The 21,734-nt window shown below is 45.4% G+C and overlaps 1 non-coding gene across 1 annotated transcript; it reads right to left on the bottom strand.

The window, feature by feature from the left end:
- Nucleotides 1-7,076: 7,076 nt before the first annotated feature.
- Nucleotides 7,077-7,214, bottom strand: LOC119939783. The gene has a single exon (XR_005454746.1). It is a non-coding gene; the product is annotated as a small nucleolar RNA SNORA7 (small nucleolar RNA).
- Nucleotides 7,215-21,734: the final 14,520 nt, after the last annotated feature.

The following is a 21,734-nucleotide window of genomic DNA, read 5'->3' as shown; positions in this document are numbered from 1 at the left end:
CTTAGAATGATTCTTTTGTGGTTAAGAGCTTACTATGTGTTAGACACTGTTCTAAGCACTGGGACAGTTACAAGTTAATTAGATAGGATGCAGTTCCTGTCCCGCATGGGGTTCACAGCCTACTAGGAGGGAGAAAGGTACTTAGTCCCCATTTTACAGTTGTGGAAACTGAAGCCCAGAGAAGTTAAGTGACTTGCCCCAGGTCACACAGCAGGCAAGAGGTAGAGCTGGTATTAGAACCCAGAGTCTCTGATTCCCCGGTCCATGGTCTTTCCACTAGGCCACAGAGACTATTGGCAAACCCCTATTGGAGCTTTAGCTGACTTGGCTTCCATTGAGAAGGGAACGATTCTTCACTGGGGAGTCTTTTTCATGTGGTTCAGAGCACTCAGCCCTTCATGGGGCCAGATGTATGAGGAACAGTCGTTTCCACCTGACCTGCAACTGGTTCTGTGGCAAAGCATGACCTCTGAAGGCCTCACCCAAGAATGTCTCAGAGAGAGGGAGGAGAAGAGAGGGAATGGTCACTGCTTCATTGGAAAACCTGAGGGGATAAAAGGAGGAAAAGGGAGAGAGAGAAAGAGAGAGTGAAAAGAGAGAGTGGGTGAAGACCACCCACCATAAGCTTATATTTCTTCTCCAGGACCCAGATACTGGAGATATTTTAGGGGCCAGTGATAGCTGGCAAAGGAAAAAAATGAGGTACCTACAAAGGGATTTGGCTGGCTCGGGAACCGGCCTGAAAGAATCTCAAGGAGGAACCGGATGGAGAGGGTACTACCCGCTCAGGGATCTGACGGGAACCACCCCACCTCTCCTTTAACACCAGATGAGGGTGACTGTGGGACCTCAGGAAGGAGAGAGGGGTCAGATCTGCCATTCTAAGCCCGTTGACAGCAGAGCAATGCTTTAAAATTCCATCTCCCCTTGCTGTGTTCCTACAGGTATCCTTGTAGCTCCAGTGCCAGATTTTCTGATTGAGCCACCTAGTTCGCCAGCTGGTGAGTATCATTACACAGTTCTATCGGTCTGTGCTTAGTTCACCACTTCTTACAGAGGATTCTGGCTTGGCTCGTTGGTTATTCTCCAAAAGGAATGCCTTGCCCTTTACCTTAAAGTCTCTTAATAATAGTAATAATTAATTATTGTGGCATTTGTTAAGTGCTTACTATGTTCCAGGTACTTTACTAAGTGCTGGGGTAGATACGAGGAAATCGGGTTGGACATAGTCCATGTTCCATGTGGGGCTCACTGTCTTAATTCACATTTTACAGATGAGGGACCTGAGACCCAGAGAAGTGAAGTGACTAGCCCAAGGTCACAAAACAGACAGGGGACCGAGATGGGATTAGAGCCCTGGTCCTTCTGCTCCCAGGCTCATGCTCTATCCACTTTGCAACACTGCTGCCCTTTAAGTTATTTCCTCTGGTTACCCCTTACAGCCTCAATCAATCAATCGATGGTATTTATACTGTACTTCCTCAAGCACTTAGTACAGTGGTCTGCACATAGTAAATGCTAAGTAAATACCATTGACTGATTGATTATTTGAGTGCTTTACTATGTTCAGAGCACTGAATTAAGCCCTTGGGAGAGTATAACAGGGTCCCCGTCCTCAAGGACCTATCAATATAGAAGGGACTAGGGCTTAATGCTTTTGCATCCTGTTTCTCAGCCAGTTTCTATTTAGTTTGAGAAGAGTGGTTTGTGTACAACAGTATCAGAGAGGTAAAATGATTTATCTTAGGTCACAAAGCCTTTTCGCTACAGAGCTGGGTGCTTATCTTCTGGGTCTGGGATTTTCTGGGGGTGCGTTCTCTGCTAAAACCTTCAGGTCTCCCAGCTTTAATCAGCCTTTCCTGTGGCTCAGAACTGCTTAGAGAGCCTGGAACCAATACTCAAGCCTGAGGTGTCCGGAGTTCTGGAGGAAATAAACAAGTGAACTGTTGGCTGGAGAAGGTAACCATAGGGTTGGGAGCCTGCCCAGCTCTGGCCCTGGTTGGGAACCTTCCCAGGACAACAAGAGAAAGGGGAATTGTGGGAGAAGTAGAAAATAGGGATTGTAACTTGGAGGTATCTTTCCCTCTCCACCCTCCTAATCCTTCAATCTCTCTTTCTTCAGTTGTGGTGAAGCCTGAAGTGCACCTGAGAAGAAAAAGATCAAAAAAAAGTAAAAAAAATAATAAATCTCTCAGCCAAGGCCCCAACCCTGAAAATGACAATTCTGAGTTGCCCTCTGAGTCTCCTAATGACTCTGCCGATGACTCACCTCCGCCCAAGAAGGGCAAGGGCAAGGGCAAGGACAAAAGCAAGGGCAAGGGCAAAGGAAAAGGCAACAGAGGAGAGAATTCCAACCCCACAGTCAGCCACCCTCCTGCATCAAGGACGGAGACTGAGGGGGAGAGCTGAAATGCTGTCCCTCCAAGAATCAGTCCATGAGGTGCAAGAGGCCTGTCTTTGAGACTCCAAAGGTAAGAACAGGCAAAAACTCCTCACCCTCGGCTTCAAGGCTGTCCATCACCTCGCCCCCTCCTACCTAACCTCCCTTCTCTCCTTCTACAGCCCAGCCCGCACCCTCAGCTCCTCTGCCGCTGCTAATCTCCTCACTGTGCCTCGTTCTCGCCTGTCCCACCATCGACCCCCGGCCCACGTCCTCCCTGGCCTGGCATGCCCTCCCTCTGCACATCTGCCAAGCTAGCTCTCTTCCTCCCTTCAAAGCCCTACTGAGAGCTCACCTCCTCCAGGAGGCTTTCCCAGACTGAGCCCCCTCCTTCCTCTCCCCCTCCTTCCCCCTCCATCCCCCCACCTTACCTCCTTCCCCTCCCCACAGCACCTGTATATATGTATATATGTTTGTACAGATTTATTACTCTATTTATTTATACATATTTATTCTATTTATTTTATTTTGTTAATATGGGTTTTTTTTGTTCTCTGTCTCCCCCTTCTAGACTGAGAGCCCACTGTTGGGTAGGGACCGTCTCTATACGTTGCCAACTTGTACTTCCCAAGCGCTTAGTACAGTGCTCTGCACACAGTAAGCACTCAATAAATACGACTGAATGAATGAATGAATGAATGAATGAATGAATGAACAAGCTCTGGCTATCTGGAGTTCATCCCTGCTCTTCTTCTGCTGATTAGCTCCAGGTTCAGATTGCCTTTTCCTAGTCCTTCCTGCCCCACGCCTGCAATATTTACTTCTGCAGTGAGTGCGTGAATCTTCGTGGCATAGTGGATAAAGCCCGGGCCTGGGAATCAGAAGGTCATGGGTTCAAATTCCGGCTCCGCCAGTTGTCAGCTGTGTGACTTTGGGCAAGTCACTTGACTTCTCTGTGCCCCAGTTACCTCATCTGGAAAATGGTGATTAAGACTGTGAGCACCCCCGTGGGACAACTTGATCACCTTGTAACCTCCCCAGCACTTAGAACAGTGCTTTGCACATAGTAAGTGCTTAATAAATGCCATCATTATTATTCTAATCCCACCTCTTCCACTTGTCTGCCATGTGACTTTGAGCAAATCACTTATCTTCTCTGGCCTCAGTTACCTCATCTGTAAAATGGGGATTGAGTCTGTGAGCTCCACATTAGGCAGGGACTGTGTCCAATCTGATTGGCTTCAAGCACTTAGTACAGTTCTCTGCACACAGTAAGCACTCAATAAATATGATTGAATGAATCTACCCCAGTGCTTAGTACAGTGCCTGGCATGTAGTAAGTGCTTCACAAATACCATAATAATAATAATAATAATAATAATAATAATAATAATTGTTATTATTCTCCCCTGCATCACTCACACTCTTGATCTGCCATGTTTGCCTCTCAATAATAATAATAATTATGGTATTTGTTAAGCTCTTATTATATGCTAAGTGCTGGGGTAGATACAGGGTAATCAGGTTGTCCCACGTGGGGCTCACACTTTTTCCCCATTTTACAGATGAGGTAACTGAGACACAGAGAAGTTCAGTGACTTGCCCAAGGACACAAAGCAAACAAGTGGCAGAGGTGAGATTAGAACCCACGTTCTCTGACTCCCAAGCCCGTGCACCTTCTACTAAACCATGCTGCTTCTCTCTTGGCCTTGGAGCTGTCTGGTGGGAGTCCAGTGCTGCTCTCTACCCCTTCTCCTAATGGCACCCACTCCATACAGACCATGGATCACTTATAATAATAATGGCATTTATTAAGTGCTTACTATGTGCAAAGCACTGTTCTAAGCGCTGGGGAGGATACAAGTTGATCAGGTTGTCCCACGAGGGGCTCACAGTTTTAATCCCCATTTTACAGATGAGGTAACTTAGGCACAGAGAAGTTAAGTGACTTGCCCAGAGTCACACAGCTGACAAGCAGCGGAGCAGGAATTGGAATGCATGACCTCTGACTCCAAAGCCCGTGCTCTTCGAACTCAGCCCTGCTGAGGCTCAAGGAAAATATAGGCTAGAGCCAAGTTTTCTTCTAGGACTGAGTCTTTTGTTATCCTCTTTTCTGACAGTAATTCAATGAAAAGACCCAGATCCTGACTCCAGAGAGGCCGAATGGAGCTTCCTTGGAACTGTGCTGACCTTATTCCTCTCCCAACTGTCTCTAAATATCAATAAACCCTTCAGCATCAAACTTCTGGAAGTGCCCTTCTTCTTTTGGGTTGGCATGCCTATTAATCAGCTGATCAAACAATGGTATTTATTGAGTGCTTATTATACTCATATGCTTGAGAGAGTATAATACAGTAGGTAGACATGATCCCTGTCCTCAAGGAGCTTACAATCTAGAGGGAAAGACTGTGCTTAGGGGGTACTAGGTCCACGAGTGGGGGAGTAGGAAGAGGAAATCAGGTAGAGGGGATGAGAGTTAGTCCAGGAAGCCTCCTGTACACTTGTGTCCTGCCGACACCTCAAATTAAACATGTCCAAAGAAAACTCCTTATATACCCAAGCAAACCTTGTCCTCCCCCTGCCTTTCTCATCACCATAGAAGGCACTACCATCCTCCCTAACTAACAAACCTGGAAGCTAGGCATTATCCTCAATTCATCTCTCATGCAACCCAATCTGTCACCAAATCCTGTTGGTTCTACCATCACAAAATCACTAAAATCTGCCTTTTCCTCTTTTTCCAAGCTGCCACTATGCTGATTCAAGCACTTACCCTAGCCCACCTTGACTACTGCATCTGCCTTCTCGCTGACCTCTCTACCTCCTTTCTGTCCTCACTCCCATCCATATTTTTCACTCTGCTGCCTTAATCATTTGTCTTAGAAAGCATTTAGTCCACATCCTCCCACTCCTCAAGAACCTCCTGAGGTTGCCCATCCATCTTTGCATCAAGCAGAAACACCTTTAAAGCACTCAATCAGCTTGCCCCCTCCTACTTTATTTATCCCACTGACCTCTTATTATAACCCTGACTCCACCACTTGTCTGTTGTGTGACCCTGGGTATGACACTTGACTTCTCTGTGCCTCAGTTACCTCATCTATAAAATGGGGATTGAGACTATGAGCCCCACATGGGACAGGGACTGTGTCCAACTCATTCATTCACTCATTCATTCAATCATATTTATTGAGTGCTTACTATGTGCAGAGCACTGTACTAAGCGCTTGGGAAGTACAAGTTGGCAACATATAGAGACAGTCCCTACCAAACAGTGGGCTCACAGTCTAGAAAGGGGAGACAGACAACAAAACAAAACATATTAATAAAATAAAATAAATAGATTAAATACGTGCAAGTAAAATAAATAAATAGAGTCATAAATATGTACAAACATATATACATATATACAGGAGCAGTGGGGAGGGGAAGGAGGTAAGGTGGGGGGATGGGGAGGGGGAGGAGGAGGAAAGGAAGGAGGGGGCTCAGTCTGGGAAGGCCTCCTGGAGGAGGTGAACTCTCAGTAGGGCTTTGAAGGGAGGAAGAGAGCTAGCTTGGCGGATGTATGGAGGGAGGGCATTCCAGGCCAGGGGGAGGACGTGGACCAGGGGTCGACGGCAGGAAAGGCGAGAACGAAGCATATTGAGGAGATTAGCAGCCGAGGAGCGCAGGGTGCGGGCTGGGCTGGAGAAGGAAAGAAGAGAGGTGAGGTAGGATGGGGCAAGGTGATGGAGAGCCTTGAAGCCGAGAGTGAGGAGTTTCTGCCTGATGCGTAGGTTGATCGATTTCCTTGTATCCACCCCAGCGCTTAGTACAGTGGCAGGCACATAGTAAACGCTGAACAAATATCACCTTTTTTAAAATCAAGTTTCTTCGCTTCTATGACTGGAAATCCAATTTCTGATTTAAAACGCAAAGAGAGCTGCAATGGCCACTTCTAGCCAGCAGAGGGCAAGCACATCCTTCTCTCACAGTAGAGAGCACGCTAAGGTGAGTTTCAGGAAAAGTGCCAGAGGAAACTAGACACTTGGCTCTCAGAGAAAGTTTCATCAAAGCGTGTTGGGATTTTATGCTCTGTAGACTCCCCCCACCCCACTCCCAACCATGCTCAGCTTTGGAGCAGGTTGATGATCATTCAAGCAAAAAATCAATCAGTGGGGATGATGGCTGATTGCCAGTGATTCCCATCCTCTCCCCAGTCACCAACTATGTTTAAACAACACTCTCCTCCGTTAGGTAATCAACAGGCACATGGGCTAAAAAGGTGATATGTGTGAGCACTGAACTAAAGTCCGAGTAGAATGAAAAGACGTTTGTTCAGAGTTTGAAGCATCATGGTCTAGTGAAAAAAGCACCGGTTTAGGAGTCAGAGGACATGGGCTCTAATATAGGTTCTGACATTTGTCTGCTGTGTGACCTTGGGCAAGTCATTTAACTTCTCTGTGCTTCAGTTGTCTTGTCTTAAGCTGTCAAGTCATCTCCATCCCATAGCGACTCCATGGACACATCTCTCCCAGAACGCCCCACCTTCATCTGCAATCGTTCTGGTATCCATTCTAGTATCCACAGTGTATCCATAGATTCACCGTGTAAAAATATGGAAGTGATTTACCATTGCCTTCTTCTGAGCAGTACATATGAGTCTCCACCCTCAATCCACTCCCATGCTGCTGCTGCCCAGCACAGGTGAGTTTTGACTTGTAGCAGATTGCCTTTCATTCGCTAGCCACTGCCCAAGTTAGGAATGGAATGGGTATGCCTCTGCTCGACTCTCCCTCCCGGAGCTGACTCTGGTAGAGTACGGGAAACTCTCCAGGTGCGATCCTGAGAGGGGGTGCTTCAGTTACTTCATGTGTAAAATGGGGATTAAGACTGTGAGGCCCATGTGGGACGTGGACTCTGTCCAACCTGATTATCAAGTATCTACCCCAGCACTTAGTACAGTACCTGGCACATAGTAAACACTTAACAAATACTATTTTTAAAAAATTGTTCCTGGCTTATTGGGGGCTCACAGTTTAAACAGGTGGAGGACAGACACCGGGAAAAAATATGTAATAAAAATCACAAGCAACCACTCAATAATATTTATTCAGCACCTACTTTGTGCAGAACACTGCATTAAGCTACTCCTTCCTAATCCTCCTTGACTGTCTTCAGCTGCCTTCGGCACTGTAGACCACCACCTTCTCTTGAAAACATTATCGAACCTTGGCTTCACTGACACTATCCTGTCCTGGTTCTCCTCTTATCTCTTTGGCCATTCATTCTCAATCTCCTTCATGGGCTCCTCTTCCGCCTCCCACCCCGTAATTGGGAGGCTCCCTCAAAGTTCAGTTCTGGGTCCCCTTCTATTCTCCATCGACCCCTACTCCCTTGGAGAACTCATATGCTCCCATGGCTTCAACTACCACCTCTGTGTGGATGGTGCCCAAATCTACATTTCCAGCCCTGATCTCACTCCATCTCTGCAGTCTCACTTTTCCTCCTGCCTTCAAGACATCTCTACTTAGATGACCTCCCGTCACCTCAAACTTAACATATCCAAAGCAGAATACCTTATCTTTCCACCCAAACCCTGTTCTCCCCTTGACTTTCCCATGACTGTAGATGGCACCACCTTCCTTTTTGTCTCACAAGCCCTAACCTTGGTGTGATTCTTGACTCTTCTCTCCCATTCAACCCACATATTCCATCCATCTCTAAATCCTGTCAGTCCTATCTTCACAACATCACTAAAATCTGTCCTTTTCTCTCCATCCAAACTGCTATGCAATCACTCATCCTCTACTGCCTGGATAACTGCATCAGCCTCCTTGCTGACCTCCCTGCTTCTTGTCTCTCCCCACTCCAGTCCATACTTCACTCCTCTGCCCCAGATCATTTTTCCACAAAAATGTTTAGTCCATGTTTCCCCACTCCTCAAGAACCTCCAGTGTTGCCCATACACCTCTACATCAAACAAAAACTCCTTACCATTGGCTTTTAAGCACTCAATTTCCTTGCCCCCTCCTACTTCACCTCACTGCTCTCCTACTACAATCCAGCCTGCCTGCTTCATTCTTCTAATGCTAATCTTTTCACTGTGCCTGGATCTCTCCTTTCTCACCCCCAACGCCTGCCTCCACATCGTGCCTCTGGCCTGAAATGCCCTCCTTCCTCAAATCCATCAACAATTACTCTCTCCTCCTTCAAAAGGCACATCTCCTTCAAGAGACCTTCCCTGACTAAGCCCACCTTTCCTCTTCTCCCACTCCCTTCTGCATTCCCCTGACTTGCTCCCTTTGTCTTTCCCTCCTCCCAGCCCCACGGTATTCATTCATTCATTCATTCTTTCAATCGCATGTATTGAGCGCTTACTGTGTGCAGAGCACTGTACAAAGCGCTTGGGAAGTACAAGTTGGCAACATATAGAGACAGTCCCTACCCAACAGTGGGCTCACAGCCTAAAAGGGGGAGACAGATGTACACTTCTATAATTTATTTATATTAATGTCTGTCTCCCCCACTCTGGAGTGTAAACTCATTGTGGGCAGAGAATGTGACTGTTTATTGTTGTAATGTACTCTTCCAAGTGCTTAGTACATTGCTCTGCACCAAATAAGAGCTCAATAAATATGACTGACTGAATGAACTAAGCTCCTGGGTGAACAGAATAGAATTAGTAGAGATCAATCAACCATCAATCAATCAACCGTATTTATTGGGTGCTTATTATGTTCAGAGCACTGTGCTAAGCGCTTGGGTGAGTACCATACTACAGAATTAGCAGACCCGTTTCCTTCCCAAAGAGTTTACAGTCAAGAGGGGGAGACAGACATTAATATGAATAAATAGTAATTATAATAAGGATACGTACATAAGAGCTGTGGGGACATCATCCCTGCCCTCAATGAGCTTTATAGTCTAATGGAGAACAGTAAAATAGATATAAAGATATGTATGGGCTTCAGCTGCTAAATGTTAAGGGGGAAATATCTGTCAGTTCATAAGCTTCTGCTGTGCATTCTCAGCCCCTTTCCATAATACAAATACCATAATTATTAATTATTATTATCACGGTCCATCAAAGAAACTGCATGTCCACCTCCCCCACACCACTGAGAGCCCCCTCCCATAAAACAAATACCATAGTTATTAATTATTATCACGGTCCATCAAAGAAACTGCATGTCCACCTCCCCCGCACCACTGAGAGCCCCTGCTCCTGATAAGCCCTGTTTCTACCAAGCCAGGGATAAAAACTGTTGCCGTGTGTTCCTAGCATCCTTCCCACCAGATATCCTGCCATGCAGGGAAGTTAAGTGACTTACCCAGGGTCATATAGTCATATAGCAAGTGGCAGAGCCAGGATTGGAACCCAAGTCCCCAACCCATGCTCTTTCCACTAGGCCATGCTCAAGTTGTCTTTCTCATTGTCTAGCTTTGCCCTGGGGTGGAAAAGTGGGAGTTTGGTTGAGTGGATGTCTTGAGGCCCAAGCCCTCAAGACTAAACTCATCAGACCGTAAGCTGCTTGAAAGCAGGGATTATGTCTACCAACTCTCTCTCAAGCACTTAGTACAGTGTTGGACAGTCTCTCTCAAGTACTTAGTACAGCCCTCTAAACACAATGAGCGCTCAATAAATACCATTGATTGATTGAATGAATGACCATACTGGCTGTTTCCTTATTGGTAGATGAGCAGGAAGTGTATGTATGATGTAGGAGGGGGAGGGGGATGCATGTTCTTGCATCTGACAGGACTATTCATCCTTTATGCTCTCTCTATCATTTTTCTGAAACAAATAGTTCTGCGTCCAGCCCATCACAGCTCAAATATATCCAGTGTTTGCCTAATAATAAAAATAATACTGGTATTTGTTTAGTGTTTATTGTGCACTAGCCACTGTACTAAAAGCTGGAGTTAATACAAGCAAATCAGGTTGGACAACAGTCCCTGTCCCACGTGGGGCTCACAGTCTTAATCCCCATTTTACAGATGAGGTAACTGAGGCGCAGAGAAGTGAAGTGACTTGCCCAAGGTCACACAGCAGGAAAGTGGCGGAGCCGGGATTAGAATCTGTGACATTCTGACTCTTAGGTCTGTGTCCTATCCACCATGCCATGCTCCATCTCAGCATCAAACAGAGACACCTCATCACTGGCTAAGTCTTTCAAACAGCTATCTTCCCCCCTACTTATAGATGCTCTTCTTCCACTCTAAGCCAGTTTGCACACTTCTTTGCCCTATTAACTGAGCAGCTTGGCACTAAAACATTGTTTGGGGGAACTATACAATGGATTCAAAATGCCTTGGGTACAGCCTTGGGTCAAGTTGAGCAGCCTGTATAGACTCTGGCCCCTTCATTCACAATATGGGACTTGGGCCAGGGCCCAGGAGAGTCATGGAAAGGGAGATTGATGCCAGATGTAGCCATTGTTATTTCTTTTTCACCATTGTGTGTTTCTCACCCTGGGGAACAACAACCAGTCCTTGCTGACCTAGCACTGTGTCCTAGGACAAGTGAGTGGGCTAAATCCAGTTAGCTTCTGTCCTGTCCCTCATCCCTCAGTGGCTGAAACAAGAGTAGGAGATTGGCTTAAGGGAATCATTGAAAGAACAAGGGGAGAGGACAGTGCATTCACACATTGAGGAAGCGGTGTGAATAGAAGTAGTAGCAGTAATAACAATAGTAGTAATTGTGTTTATTGAGCATCCTTTGAGTTCAATGCATTAAACCAAGGGTCTGGGGAGATGCAAGATAAAAGACACATTTCCTACACACAAGAGGTTTACACTCTCATGGGAAGGGGGTGAGGGGACAGACATAAAAATATTTCTAGCTCAAGTAATCAAAATAAATTATAATTGCAGAATTAGCAAAACTATACAGATTGATAACAATGTTTCCTATGGAGATTAGGTGTTCTTTTACACTGGCAGTACATAAGTAAGCACTCAATAAATACTGTTGAATGAATGAATAAGTATCTATAAAAAAATCATTTTGCTTCTTAGGGATGAGTGAGCTCCTTATCTTCCCTCCCAAACTCTGTCCTCTCCCTGACTTTCCCATCTCTGTAGTTGGCACTACCATCCTTCCCATCTCACAAGCCCGCAATCATGGTGTCGTCCTCAACTTCACTCTCTCATTCACCCCACCCATCTAATCCATCACCAAAACCTGCCGATTTCACCTCCACAACATCACCAAGATATGCCATTTCCTCTCCATCCAAACCGCTACCTTGCTGGTTCAATCTCTCATCCTATCCCAAATGGATTACTGCATCAGCCTCCTCTCTGATCTCCCATCCTCTTGTCTCTCCCTGCTTCAGTCTCTATTTCACTCTGCTGCTGATTTATCTTTGTACAGAAACGCTCAGAGAATGTCACTTCCCGTCTCAGAAATCCCCAGTGGTTGCCTGTCAACCTACGAATCAAGCAAAAACTCCTCACTCTCGGCTTCAAGGCTCTCCATCACCTTGCCTCCTCCTACCTTATCTCCCTTCTCTCCTTCTGCAGCCCAGCCCACACACTCTGCTCTTCTGCTGCTAACCTCCTCACTGTACCTTGTTCTCACCTGTGCCACCGTTGACCCCTGGCCCCCGTCCTACCTCTGGCCTGGAATACCCTCGCTTCTAACATCTGCCAAACTAGCTCTCTTCCCCCCGTTAAAGCCCTATTGAGAGGTCACCTCCTCCAGGAGGCCTTCCCAGACTGAGCCCCCTTTTTCCTCTCCTCCTCCCCATCGCCCCTCTGCCCTACGTCCTTCCCCTCCCCACAGCACTTGTATATATTTGTACAGATTTATTACTCTATTTATTTTACTTGTACATATTTGCGACTCATTGATATGCATATAGCTATAATTCTATTTATTCTGATGGTATTGACACCTGTCTACTTGTTTTGTTTTGTTGTTTGTCTCCCCCTTCTAGACTGTGAGCCTGTTGTTGGGTAGGGACCGTCTCTATATTTTGCCAACTTGTACTTCCCAAGCGCTTAATACAGTGCTCTGCACACAGTAAGTGCTCAATAAATACGATTGAATGAATGAATGAATGAGTGAGTGAGAGTGGAAGTGGTCATGGGTTCTAATCCCTGCTCTGCCACTTTCCTGCTGTGTGACCTTGGGCAAGTCACTTCACTTTACTTCTGCCTCAGTTACCTCATCTATAAAATGAGGATTGAGAATGTGAGCTCCACATGGGACAGGGACTGTGTCCAACGCGATTTACTTGTATCTACCCCAGCACTTAGTACAGTGCCTGGCACATAGTAAGCACTTAATCAATACTATTATTATTATGTGATACTGAAAATAAAAAAATCAAGTAAATAATGACAGTGGCTCCAATAGCTATAATATCTTTAAATAGACAGGTAGAACTATTTTGTGTACAAAATTTTATCAGACCATCCTGGGAGGAAGTATGGAAGTTAGAGAGAGTACAGCATAAATAATGATAGCCATCATATCTAAGTAAAAAAGAAGCAATTATGTGGTACAAAAATAATTTTAATTTTTCTTTTGAAATTGGGGTAAGAACATTACTTGATGGAATCAATTATGCAAATAAATATCATAAGCAGCTTGGCTCAGTGGAAAGAGCATGGGCTTTGGAGTCAGAGGTCATGGGTTCGAATCCCTCCTCTGCCACTTGTCAGCTGTGTGACTTTGGGCAAGTCACTTTGCTTCTCTGTGCCTCAGTTACCTCATCTGTAAAATGGGGATTAAGACTGTGAGCCCCACGTGGGTCAACCTGATGACCTTGTAACCTCCCCAGCACTTAGAACAGTGCTTTGCACATAGGAAGTGCTTAATAAATGCCATTATCATTATTATTATTATTATAATCAAAGGATTTCACTAGGATTTGGGGCCTGATGAGGGAATGAATCTATCATTCATTCACTCATTCAATCATATTTATTAAGTGCTTACTGTGAAAAGAGCACTGTACTAAGCTATGATATTGCCACCAATACTCTTAGTAATGATAGTAGTAAGCCACCTCTGCTCCACCTTAATCCTTCTGACTCTCACAGATGAAGCAGCATGGCTCAGTGGAAAAAACACAGGCTTGGGAGTCAGAGGTCATGGGCTCTAATCCCGGCTCCGCCGCTTGTCAGCTGTGTGACTTGGGGGAAGTCACTTCACTCCTCTGTGCCTCAGTTCCTTCATCTGTAAAATGGGGATTGAGACTGTGAGCCCCACATGGGACAACCTGATCACCTTGTATCCTCCCCAGCACTTAGAACATTGTTTTGCACATAGTAAGTGCAACTATCAACTGTCATCTCTATGCTGATGACACCCAGATCTACATCTCTGCCCCTGTTCTCTCCCCATCTCTCCAGGCTCGCATCTCCTCCTGCCTTCAGGACATCTCCATCTGGATGTCTGCCCGCCACCTAAAACTCAACATGTCCAAGACTGAACTCCTCCCAAACCCTGCCCTACCCCTGACTTTCCCATTTCTGTTGACGGCACTACCATCCTTCCCGTCTCACAAGCCCGCAAACTTGGTGACATCCTCGACTCCGCTCTCTCATTCACCCCTCATATCCAAGCTGCCAACAAAACCTGCCGGTCTCAGCTCCGCAACATTGCCAAGATCCGCCCTTTCCTCTCCATCCAAATCGCTACCCTGCTCGTTCAAGCTCTCATCCTATCCCGTCTGGACTACTGCACCAGCCTTCTCTCTGATCTCCCATCCTCGTGTCTCTCCCCACTTCAATCCATACTACATGCGGCTGCCCGGATTGTCTTTGTCCAGAAACGCTTTGGGCATGTTACTTCACTCCTCAAAAATCTCCAGTGGCTACCAGTCAATCTGCGCATCAGGCAGAAACTCCTCACCCTCGGCTCCAAGGCTCTCCATCACCTCGCCCCCTCCTACCTCACCTCCCTTCTCTCCTTCTACAGCCCACCCCATACCCACCGCTCCTCTGCCGCTAATCTCCTCACCGTGCCTCATTCTCGCCTGTCCCGCCATCGACCCCCGGCCCACGTCATCCCCCGGGCCTGGAATGCCCTCCCTCTGCCCATCCACCAAGCTAGCTCTCTTCCTCCCTTCAAGGCCTTACTGAGAGCTCACCTCCTCCAGGAGGCCTTCCCAGACTGAGCCCCTTCCTTCCTCTCCCCCTCGTCCCCCTCTCCATCCCCCCCATCTTACCTCCTTCCCTTCCCCACAGCACCTTTATATATGTATATATGTTTGTACAAATTTATTACTCTATTTACTTATTTTACTTGTACATATCTATTCTATTTATTTTATTTTGTTAGTATGTTTGGTTTTGTTCTCTGTCTCCCCCTTTTAGACTGTGAGCCCACTGTTGGGTAGGGACTGTCTCTATATGTTGCCAACTTGTACTTCCCAAGTTCTTAGTACAGTGCTCTGCACACAGTAAGTGCTCAATAAATACGATTGATTGATTGATTGATTGATAGTAAGTGCTTAACATATACCATCATTATTATTATTTAACACTGTCGACCACAGCCTTCTCCTGGAAACATTATCTAACCATGGCTTAATTGTCACTGTCCTCTCTTGGATTTCTGACCACTCATTCTCCAGTCTCTTTTGCAGGCTCCCCCTCTGCCTCCCACCCTCTACCTGGGGGAGTCCCTCAAGGTGCAGTTCTGGGTCCCCTTCAGTTCTCCGACTACACCCACTCTCTTGGAAAACTCATCTACTCCTACAGCTTCAACTACCATCTCGGTGTTGATGATTCCCAAATCTGCTTCTCCAGCCCCTCATCTCCCTCCTCCTTCTCTACGGTCTTTCATTCCCTCCTGCCTTCAGAACACATCTATTTGACTGTTCTACCAACACCTCAAACTTGACATATCCAAAACCACACTCTTCATCTTCCTTCCTAAAACCTCTCCTCCCCACAATTTTCCCCATCTCTGTTAACAACATTCCATCCTCCCTGTCCCAGAAGATTTCAGCCTAGAAGCAGCATGACCTAGTGGAAAGAACATGGGCCTGGGAATCAGAAGGACCTGGGTTTTAATGCCAGCTACACAACTTTTTTGCTGTGTGACTTTGGGGAAGTCACTTCACTTCTCTGTGCCTCAGTTACCTTATCTGTAAAATGAGGGTTAAGACTGTGAGCCCCATGTGGGCCAGGGACTGTGTCCAACATGATTATCTTGTATCTACCCAGCCCTTAGTACAGTCTAAGTGCTCAGTAAATACCATTAAAGAACAAACAAACAAACAAAACCTAGGCATTACCCTTGACTCCTCTCTCTCCTTCAATCCGCACATTCAGTCAATCTCCCAATCTTTCTGGTTTTATGTTCACAACATCTCTAGAACCACCCTTTCCTCCTCATCCAAACTGCTACCATGCTGACCCTACTCCCATCTTGACTACTAAATCAGCTTCCATCCAGACCTCCATGAGTGGCTAAGAGCAGCTGCTCTGGTCCTGGTTTTCTGAGAGAGCCAGAGGCTTTGGGGACAAAATTTATTTTTTATAATGGTACTTGTTAATCACTTATAGCAGGCACTGTTCTAAACACTGGGGTCAATACAAGACAATCAGGTTGGACACGGTCTCGTGTATATATATATATAGATATAGATATATATTGTATGTATATGTACTTATCTCTAATTCTATTTATTTATATTAATGCCTGTTTTATTTGTTCTGATGTGAATATATATCTCTATTTCCATTTACTTATATTGATGCTATTGATGCCTGTTTACTTGTTTTGATGTTTGTCTGCCCCCTTCTAGACTGTGAGCCCATTATGGGCAGAGATTGTCTCTATTTGTTTCCAAGCGCTTAGTACAGTGCTTTGCACACCATAAGCGCTCAATAAATATGATTGAATGGGCATTCAACCATATTATTGAGCGCTTAAGGTGAGCAGAGCACTGTACTAAGTGCTTAGCACTGTACTAAGTGCTTAAGGTGCTCCCCTATCCAATCCATACTCATTCTGCTGTTTGAATCATTTTTCTAAAACATCATTTTACACACACCTCTCTACTCAAAAATTTTCAGTGTTTGCACATCCATCTCCACAACATGCAGAAACCTAGTGGAAAAAACATAGTCTGGGGAGTCAGAGGACCTGGGTTCTAATCCTGACTCTGCCATTTGCTTCCTATGTGACAGTGCAAGTCATTTAACTTCTCTGTTTTTCAGTTACCTCATCTGTAAAATGGGGATTAAGAATATGAGCCCCATATAGGTCAGAAACTATGTCCAACCTGATTATCATGTATATACCGCAGTACTTAGTACAGTGCCTGGCACATAGGAAGCACTTAACAAATACCAAATACCATTAAAAAAATGATTGGTTTTAAGGCACTCACACCACTCTCTCCACATTACTTATTCTCACTTCTTTCCCGCTACAACCGAGCCAGCCCACTTCATTCCTACATCTCTCTCATCTCTTTCACCCCCAACTCTTTGCTCACATCCTCCTTCCTGCCTGGAACTCCCTTTCTCTTCTTTTCTGACAGACTGCTATTTTCCCAAATTTCAAAGTTCTACTAAAATCATATCACCTCCAGGAAGCCTTCCCTGACTAATATTTCACCTCCTCACCTTACTTCCCCCCAGCCCTGCATCACTTATGCACTTGAGTCATTACCCTTTAAGTACTTGAATAATAATCCCCAACCTCACAACATTAAGTGAGCATATCTTTATATTCTGTTGTTTGTCCCACCTGTTATTTATTTTAATCAATCAATCAATCATATTTATAGAGTGTTTATTGTGTGCAGAACACTGTACTAAGTGTTTGGGAGAGCAGAGTGAAACAGAGTTAGAAGACACACTCCCTGCCCACAGCGAGCTTACAGTGTAGAGGGGGAGACAGGTGTTAATATAAATGAGTTAAATAAAGAATATGCACATGAGTGCTGAGCCTATTGTTGGGTAGGGACCGTCTCTATATGTTGCCAACTTGTACTTCCCAAGCGCTTAGTATAGTGCTCTACACACAGTAAGTGCTCAATAAATACCATTGAATGAATGAATGAATGAGGGAGGGGTGAATTTAAGGTGCAAATCCTAATGCAAGGGTGACAAAGAAGGAAGTGAGAGAAGAGAAAAATGAAGGTTAAATTGGTTGGAGAAGGGCTCTTGGAGGAGATATGATTTTAATAAGGCTTTGAAGGTGGGAAGTGGGCGAGGGGTCTGTAGTGAGATAGATGACAATGAGGTACAGTAAATTGGTTGGCATTAGAGGAGGGAAGTGTGTGGGCTGGAGAAGCGTGGCTCAGTGGAAAGAGCCCGGGCTTGAGAGTCAGGGGTCATGGATTCTAATCCTGGCTCTGCCACTTGTCAGCTGTGTGACTTTGGGCAAGTCATTTCACTTCTCTGTGCCTCACTTACCTCATCTGTAAAATTGGGATTTAGACTGTGAGCCCCACATGGGACAACCTTGTATCTACCCCAGTGCTTAGAACAGTGCCTAGCACATAGTAAGTGCTTAACAAATACCATCATCATCATCAAATCAGGGAGGTAAAGTAGGAGGGACGAGGTGAAGGAGTTTCTGTTTGATGCGGAAGTGGATAGGTAACCACTTGGAGTTCTTGAGGAGTCGGGAAACATGGACTGCAAGTTTTTGTAGAAAAGCGATCTGGGCAACAGAGTGAAGTATGGACTGGAGTGGGGAAAGACAGGAGGCAGGGAAGTCAATCAAGAGACTGATGCAGTGATCAAGGCAGTATTGAATAAGTGCTTGGTTTAACCCCACTTAATCCTGGCTCTTCCATTTCTCAGCTGGGTGACTTTGGTCAAGTCACTTAATCTCTCTGTGCCTCAGTTACCTCATCTGAAAAACAAGGTTTAAAATTGTGAGTCCCACATGGGACAAGCTGATTACCTTGTATCTACCCCAGTGCTTAGAACAGTGCTTGGCACATAGTAAGTGCTTTACAAATACAATTATTACTATTATTATTATTAATGATAATAATAATAATGACAACAACCCAACCTGGTTACCCTATATCTACCCTAGCTCTTAGAACAGTGCCTGGCACTTAGTAAGTGCTAAACAAATACCATCACTATTATAATTAGTCTATTATTATTATTAGAGAAGCACTCAGAGAAACAGCGTGGCTCAGTGGAAGGAGCGTGGGCTTGGGAATCAGAGGTCATGGGTTCTAATCCCACCCCCACCACAGATCAGCTGTGTGACTTTGGGCAAGTCACTTCATTTCTCTGTGCCTCAGTTACCTCATCTGGAAAATGGGGATGAAGACTGTGAGCCCCACATGGGACAATCTGATTGCCTTGTATCTCCCTCAGTGCTTAGAACAGTGCTTGGCACATAGTAAGTGCTTAACAAATACCAAAATTATTATTATTATTGTTATTATTATTATTAACGTGGTAGCAGTTTGGATGGAGGAGAAAGGGCAGATTTTAGCGATGTTGTGAAGGTTGAACTGGCAGGATTTGATTGAATATGTGGGTTGAATGAGAGAGATGAGTCGAGGACAATGCCAAGGTTACAGGCTTGTGACACAGGGTGAAATGGTTGTGCTAACTACAGTAAGGGGAAAGTCATGGGAAGTACAGGGTTGTGTTTGGACATGCAAATCTTGAGGTGTAGGAGGGACATCCAAGTAAAGATGTCCTGAAGGCAGGAGGAAATTTAGGAATCATCCCTGTAGAGATGATTTCCAATGCCTGCCTCCCAAACAAGTTCCTTGAGGGCAAGGATGTGTCTACTTACTCTACTGTGCTCTCCCAAGTACTTGGTACAGTTTCTTTTTGCACAGTAAGTGTCAATAAATACCACTGATTGTTTAACTGATTGAGCACTTACTGTGTGCAGAATACTGTTTGAAGCACATGCAATAGCCACCATCCCTGTCATCAAAGAGCTTTCAATTTCGTGGGGAAAGAGGGAGCAGTAGAAGAAGCCAAATCTTTTGGCTAGATGGACTCTTAGTCTGGCTTCAGGATGAGATAGCCCAGAGAGATAGTCCCTAAGGTCAGTCACCAGGGCTCTAGGCCACTGGCCACTCGTTCAATTCTGGATTTTGAATCCAATATTGGCTCCCTTCAAGCTCAGGGCAGGGCACCTTAAATTTAGGGTTTAAGGGATGCCCCTCCCTGCTTTCCTTTACCAATGGTCTGGGGACGAGACTAAACAGAACTCCTTATCTAAGGTCCTCCCTCTGACTTTCCCAACCCAGTAGACGGCACCACCATCCTTCCTAACTCACAAGCCCTAACCTTGGCATTTTCCTTGACTCCTTTCTCTCATTCAACCCCCATATTCCATCCACCACTAAATCCTTTCAGTTTGACCTTCGCAGCATTTCTAAAACCCACCCAAACTGCTACCATGTTAATCCAATCACTTGTCATATCCTGCCTTGATTACTGTATTAGCCTCCTTGCTGACCTAACCTCCTGTCTTTTCCCACTCCAGTCCTTATTTCACTCTGCTGCTTGGATCATTTTCTTCAAAAACGTTCAATCCATATTTTACCACTCCTCTGCACCAAACAGAAACTCCTAACCATTGGCTTGAAGACACTCGATCACCTTGCCCCCTCCTACCTCACCTCGCTATTTTCCAAGTGCAACCCAGCCCACCTACTTCACTCCCCTGATGATAACCTTCTCACTACAACTCAATCTTGTCTATATCTCACCTCTGACCTCTCCCCGCAGTCCTGCCTCTGGCCTGGAAATCCCTCCCTCCTCATTTCCAACAGACAATTACCCTCCCCCTTTTTTAAGCTCTATTGAAGGCACATCTCCTTCCAAGAGGTCTTCCTTGACTAAGTCTTCCTTTTCTCTCCTCCCACTCTTCTCCTTTCTGTGTCACCCTGACTTGCTCCCTTTATTCAGCATCCCTCTCGGCCCCACACCATTTTTGTCCATATCTATAATTTATTTGTTTATATTAATGCCTGTCTCCCCTTCTAGACTGTAAGCTCACTGTGGGCACAGAATGTGTGTTATATTGTTATACTGCACTCTCCCAAGTGCTTAGTACAGTGCTCTGCACACAGTAAGGGCTCAATAAATACTATCAACTGCCTGACTGATAAGTTGTATTCCATTTACCCAATGGATTGAAAATGAAGCATTGAGCTTAACATTCAAACAGAAGGCATTTGGGATAAAGGCAGTGTTGCCTAATGGATAGAGCAAACACAGGGCTGTGAGCCAAGGAGACCTGGGTTCTTATCCCCGTTCTGCCACTAGTCTTCTATGTGACCTTGGGAAAGTCACTTCTCTGTGCCTCAGTTACCTCATCTATAAGATGGGTTAAATCCTACTCCCTCCTACTGTGAGCCCCATGTGAGACAAGGGACTGCATCCAGCCTGATTATCTTGTACCTACCCAGTCGCTTAGTACAGTGCTTGGCTCATAGTTAATACTTAACAAGTGTCATTTTAAAAAAGTCACTTGACTTCTCTGTGCCCTAGTTTTTACATATATTGCATATGGATGAAATATATGTTCTCCCTTCCCCCCCTTAGACTATGAGTCGCATGTGAAACAGTGACTGTGACTTCTCTGATTATATTGCATTGGTACCGGCGCTTGGCACATAGTAAACATTTAACAAATTGTACTTTCTTTTTCAGTGGTATTTCTTGAGTGCTTACTACGTGCCAGGCACTGTAATAAGTTGGATACAATCTATGTCACACTTCATTCGTTCATTCATTCATTCATTCAATCATATTTATAGAGCACTTACTTTGTGCAGAGCACTGTACTAAGCACTTGGAAAGTACAATTTGGCAACAAATAGAGACAGTCCCTATGCAATGGGCTCACAGTCTAGAAGGGGGGAGACAGACTACAAAACAAAGCAAGTGGACAGGCATCAATAGCATCAATGTAAATAAATTGAATTATAGATATATACACATCATTAATAAAATAGAATAATGTGTTCAAATATACACCAGTGCTGTGGGGCAGGGGAAGGGGTAAAGCAGATAGAGAGAGTAGGGGCGCTGGGTGGGGGAGGAGGAGCAGAAGAAAAGGGGAGCTCAGTCTGGGAAAGTCTCCTGGTGGAGGTGAGCTCTCAGTAGGGCTCTGAGGGGGCGAAGCGAGCTAGTTTGGCTGATGTGAGGAGGGAGGTATTCAAGGCCAGAGGTAGGAAGTGGGCCGGGGGTTGATGGTGGGATACGTGAGAATGAGGCACAGTGAGGTTAGCAGCAGAGGAGCAGAGTGTGTGGGCTGGGCTGTAGAAGGAGAGAAGGGAGGTGAGGTAGGAGGGGGAAAGGTGATAGAGAGCTTTGAGGTCAATAGTGAGGAGTTTTTGCTTGATTTGAAGGTTGGTAGGCAACCACTGGAGATTTTTGAGGAGGGGGGTGACATGCC

Source organism: Tachyglossus aculeatus, chromosome 17 (genome assembly GCF_015852505.1).
Source record: "Tachyglossus aculeatus isolate mTacAcu1 chromosome 17, mTacAcu1.pri, whole genome shotgun sequence".
Classification (NCBI taxonomy): Eukaryota; Metazoa; Chordata; class Mammalia; order Monotremata; family Tachyglossidae; genus Tachyglossus; species Tachyglossus aculeatus.
This window is presented reverse-complemented; position numbering and strand designations above follow the sequence as displayed.